Raw genomic sequence first — 5,916 nt, 5'->3', positions numbered from 1 at the left:
GGACACTACAGATGGATCAGTAGAAGTTGGTATTACATACCACATTGGATAATTAAAAGGAAATCGGAAACTAGATTCAAATGCATAACTGAGCTCAAAAAGTAATTAACGGAAAATCGGAAATTTTATGCAAATGCAATAAACTAAACTCAAAAAGTAATTAACTAGAAATCGGAAACTAGATGCAATTGCATTAAACTAACGTCAGATAATAACTAACATGAAATTATAAATTGGATGCAAATCCTTGAAAATATTTAACGGGAAATCGGAAACGGTATGCAAATACATCAAACAAACCTCAGATAATTAATTAATGGGAAACCAAAAATTGGATGCAAATGCATTAAACTAAACTCAAAAAATAATTAACAGAAAATCAAAAACCGAATGCAACTACATTGAACTAACCTCATAGAATAATTGGTGGGAAATCAGAAACTAAATGCAAATGTATTGAAATAATCTCAAAGGATAATTAACGGGAAATAAAAAATCGGATATAATTGCATTGAGCTAACCTCAAAGCATAAATAATCAGAAACTAGATGCAAATGTATTAAACTAACCTTAGAGAGTTATTAACGGAAAATCAGAAACTGGATCCAAATGTAACGAACTAATCTCAAAGACTAATTAACGAAACATTAAAAAATGGATGTAACTGCACTAAACTAACCTAAATGAATAATTAACGAAAAATTATAAATTTGATGTAACTGCATTGAACTAACCTCAAAAAATAATTAACGGGAAATTGAAAACTTGATGCAAATGCATTGAACTAACCTCAAAGAACAATTAACATAAAATCGGAAATTGGATGCAACTGCATTGAACTAACCTCCAAGAATAATTAATGAAAAAACTAAAAACTAGATGCAACTGCATTAAACTAAAATTAGGGATTAACTAACGGGAAATCAGAAATTTGATGCAAATGCATTGAAATAACCTAAAAAAATAGTTAACTGGAAATCGGAAGTTGGATGTAACTACATCGCACTGACCTCAAAGCATAAATATCCGCTTTTTTAGCCTTCTCACATGAGTAATTATGAGTAATTAGGAACCCAAAATTAAAGTGAGTTTATAAAAACAGACTCTTACATGTATGCAAACTGTATAGAAATTGTAAACTATCGAGCTAACCTAGAAAAACAATTAACGTGAAATCAGAAACTGGATGCAGATGTATTGAACTAACCTCAAAGTGTAATTAACGGGAGATTGGAACCTGGATGCAAATGCAATGAACTAATCTCAAATACTAATTAACGAAATATCAAAAACTGGATGCAACTGTACTTAATTAACATTAATGAATAACTAACGGGAAATCATAAAGTGGATGCAATTGCACTGAACTAACCTCAAATAATAACTAACGGGAAATCGGAAACTTGATGCAACTGCATTAAACTAACCTCAAAGAATAATTAATGAGAAATTGGAAACTGGAAACTGGAAACTGGATGCAACGTACTACATTAAACTAAACTCAAAGAATAATTAATGGAAAATCAGAAATTTGATGCAAATGCATTGAACTAATAACCCTAAAATATTTTTGTATTATATGTAGGGGGAATAAATGTGTCGACAAATATAGTTTTACATTTTAAGTAGTGTTTATCACAATTCTTTTATTGTGATTGGGAATATCTTGCTATTCAAGTAGCTTCAATATTATATTCACCACATTGGGCATTCTCACAAAACTTCAATCAAACTTCTATTGTTAAACCTAACAATAAAAAGAAGTCGATGAGTTTTATCAAGGTTTGATGTTTTCTTTTTATAGGGAGTGGTGCAAGAAATTTAAATGAGTAATTAATATAATTTTCATATCTCATAGCTATGTGTAGTTGCTAATATTTTTTAGAATAATTTAATATAATGACACCCGTTCGTAGGACACGTTCATGTGATAAATCTTTTCAAGTGGGAGTAGTATATTCTTTGAGGATATGAAAACAATCAATCTATTTTAGTGATTTGTACACATTAGTACGTAAGCCGAGCGGTGATGATTTACCGCTAAATCACCATAAATCTAATAAAATTATTATACAAACTAAGCTAGATCGAGTTTAAGATAATTCCATTTGAAAATTACGGATTAATATCCTAAACCACAAAGTGAAGAGGCTATCTCAATTTGATCCATTAGTTTCCAAGTACTTATGCACCATAATCGCTACTCATTAACGTATTTCGGTTTATTTTTAATAAAAATATATTATGATTTAAAAATTTGCCGCTAAATCACCATAAATCTAATAAAACTATTATACAAGCTAGATTGAGTTTAAGATAATTCTATTTGAAAATTATGGATTAATATCCTAAACCACAAAGTGAAGAGGCTATCTCAATTTGATCCCTTAGTTTCTAAGTACTTATGCACCATAATCGCTGCTCATTAACGTATTTCAGTTTATTTTCAACAAAAATATATTGATTCGAAAATTTGCCGCTAAATCACCATAAATATAAGAAAACTATTATACAAGCTAGATCGAGTTTAAGATAATTTTCTTTGAAAATTATGGATTAATATCCTAAACCACAAAGTGAATAGGCTATCTCAATTTGATTCCTTAGTTTCCAAGTACTTATGCACCATAATCGATGCTCATTAACGTATTTCGGTTTATTTTCAATAAAAATATATTCTGATTCGAAAATTTGTGTGAGACTTTTGTAAAGCCTTTTCAGCATACAAAATAGAAATCGAAGAATTTCTTGGGAATCCTACAAGATCAATTCGTTCTTTTTTCTCTGACAGATGGTCAGAACTTCATCTGGGTTCGAATCCTACTGAGGGGTCCACTAGAGATCAGAAATTGTTGAAGAAACAACAAGATTTTTCTTTTGTCCTTTCCAGAGATCGGAAAATAAAGAAATGGTTGATATATTCAAGATAATTACGTATTTACAAAATACCGCCTCAATTCATCCTATTTCATCGATCCGGGATGTGATATGGTTCCGGCGATGAACTGGATATGGACAGGTTCAATAAGATTTCATTCTTAAACCAAAATTCATTTTTGATTTATTTCATCTATTCCATGACCGAACAGGGGAGGATACACATTGCACCACGATTTTGAATCGGAAGAGAGATTTCAAGAAATGGCGATCTATTAACTCTGTCAATAACCGAGCGGATCTCGGTGTATCATAAGGGATTTGCCTTTTCTATTGATTCCTACAGATTGGATCAAAAAAATTCTTGAATGAGGTATTCAACTCCGGGGATGAATCGAAAAAGAAATCTTTATTGATTCTACCTCCTATTTTTATGAAGAGAATGAATCTTTTTATCGAAGGATCGAAAAAAAAATTGGTCCGGATCTCTCGGGAATGCTTTGGAAGATCCAAAACCAAAAATAGTGGTATTTGCTAGCAACAACATAATGAAGGCAGTCAATCAATATAGATTGATCCAAAATCTGATTCAAATCCATGGGTACATAAGAAATATATCGAATCAATTCTTTTTAATGAATAGATCCGATCGCAACTTTGAATATGGAATTCAAAGGGATCAAATAGGAAATGATACTCTGAATCATAGAACTATAATGAAATATATAATCAACCAACATTTATCTAATTTGAAAAGAGTCGGGAAGAAATGGTTCGAACCTCTTATTTCTCGAACCGAGAGATCCATGAATCGATCCCGATGCATATAGATACAAATGGTCCAATGGGAGCAAGAATTTCTAGGAACATTTGGAACATTTTTTTTTCTGAGAGAAGAGCCGTTTTCAAGTAGTGTTCGATCGATTACGTATTAATCAATATTCGATTGATTGGTCCGAGGTTGTCGACAAACAAGATTTTTCTAAGTCATTTCATTTCTTTTTGTCCAAGTTGCTTCCTTTTTTCTTTGTGAGTATCGAGAATATCCCCATTCTTAGGTCCGAGATCCACATCTATGAATTGAAAGGTCCGAATGATCAACTCTGCAATCAGTTGTTAGAATCAATAGGTGTTCAAATCGTTCATTTGAATAAATTGAAATCCTTCTTATTGGATGATCATGATACTTCCCAAAAATCAAAATTCTTGATCAATGGAGGAAGAATATCACCATTTTTGTTCAATAAGAGACCAAAGTAGATGATTGACTCCTTCCATACTAGAAATAATCGCAGGAAATCCTTTGATAACACTGATTCCTATTTCTCAATGATAGCCCACGATCGAGACAATTGGCTGAATCCCGCGAAACCATTTCATAGAAGTTCATTGATATCTTCTTTTTATAAAGCAAATAGACTTCGATTCTTGAATAATCCACATCACTTCTAGTTCTATTGTAACAAAAGATTCCCTTTTTATGTGGAAAAGGCCCGTATCAATAATTATGATCTTACGTATGGACAATTCCTCAATATCTTGTTCATTAAACAACAAAATATTTTCTTTGTGCATCGGTAAAAAAACATGTTTTGGGGAGAAAGATACTATTTCACCAATCGAGTCACATGTATCTAACATATTCATACCTAATGATTTTCCACAAAGTGGTGACGAAACATATAACTTGTACAAATCTTTCCATTTTCCAATTCGATCCGCTCCATTCGTTCAGTAGAGCTCTTTACTCGATCGCAGACATTTCGAACACCTCTAACAGAGGGACAAATAGTCAATTTAAAAAGAACTTATTGTCAACCTCTTTCAGATATGAATCCATCTGATTCATAAGGGAAGAACTTGCATCGATATCTCATTTCAATTCAAACATGGGTTTGATTCACACTCCATGTTCTAAGAAATATTTACCATCCGAAAAGAGGAAAAAACCGAGTCTTTGTCTAAAGAAATGCGTTGAGAAACGGCAGATGTATAGAACCTTTCAACGAGATAGTGCTTTTTCAAATCTCTCAAAATTGAATCTGTTCCAAACATATATGCCATGGTTCCTTACTTCGCCAGGGTGCAAATATCTAAAATTCACCCTTGTAGATACTTTTTCAGACCTATTGCCGATGCTAAGTAGTAGTCAAAAATTTGTATCCATTTTTCATGATAGTATGCATGGATCAGATATATCACGGCCAATTCTTCAGAAAAAATTGTGGGCGATTCTTCCACAATGGAATCTGATAAGTGAGATTTAGAGTAAGTGTTTACATGATCTTCTTCTGTCCGAAGAAATGATTCGTCGAAATAATGAGTCACCCGTTCCATTGATATGGGAACATCTGAGATCACCAAATGCTCGGGGAGTTACTCTATTCAATCCTTTTCCTTCTTCTTGTTGCTTTGGATATCTCGTTCGTACACATCTTCTCTTTTGTTCCCGAGCCTCTAGTGAGAGTCTGAGATTTGAGTTCGAAAAGATCAAATCTTTGATGATTCCATCATACATGATTGAGTTCGCGAAAACTTCGGATGGGTATCCTACATATGAATTGAATTCTTTCTGGTTAAAGAATCTCTTTCTAGTTGCTTTGAAACAATTAGGAGATTCTCTAGAAGAAATACAGGGTTCTGCTTCTGGCGGCAACATGCTATTGGGTGGTGGTCCCGCTTATGGGGTCAAATCAATACGTTCTAAGAAGAAATATTTGAATATCAATCTCATCGATGTGATAAGTATCATACCAAATCCCATCAATCGAATCACTTTTTCGAGAAATACGAGACATCTAAGTTGTACAAGTCAAGAGATCTATTCATTAATACGAAAAAGAAAAAACATGAACGGTGATTGGATTGATGATAAAATAGAATCCTGGGTCGCAAACAGTGATTCGATTGATGATGAAGAAAGAGAATTCTTGGTTCAGATCTCCACCTTAACGACAGAAAAAAAGGATTGATCAAATTTTATTGAGTCTGACTGATAGTGATCATTTATCAAAGAATGATTCTGGTTATCAAATGATT

Source organism: Coptis chinensis, chromosome 3 (assembly GCF_015680905.1).
Source record: "Coptis chinensis isolate HL-2020 chromosome 3, ASM1568090v1, whole genome shotgun sequence".
In the NCBI taxonomy this organism is placed as follows: domain Eukaryota; kingdom Viridiplantae; phylum Streptophyta; class Magnoliopsida; order Ranunculales; family Ranunculaceae; genus Coptis; species Coptis chinensis.
The sequence above is the reverse complement of the archived record's forward strand: the minus strand, read 5'-3'. Positions refer to the sequence as shown.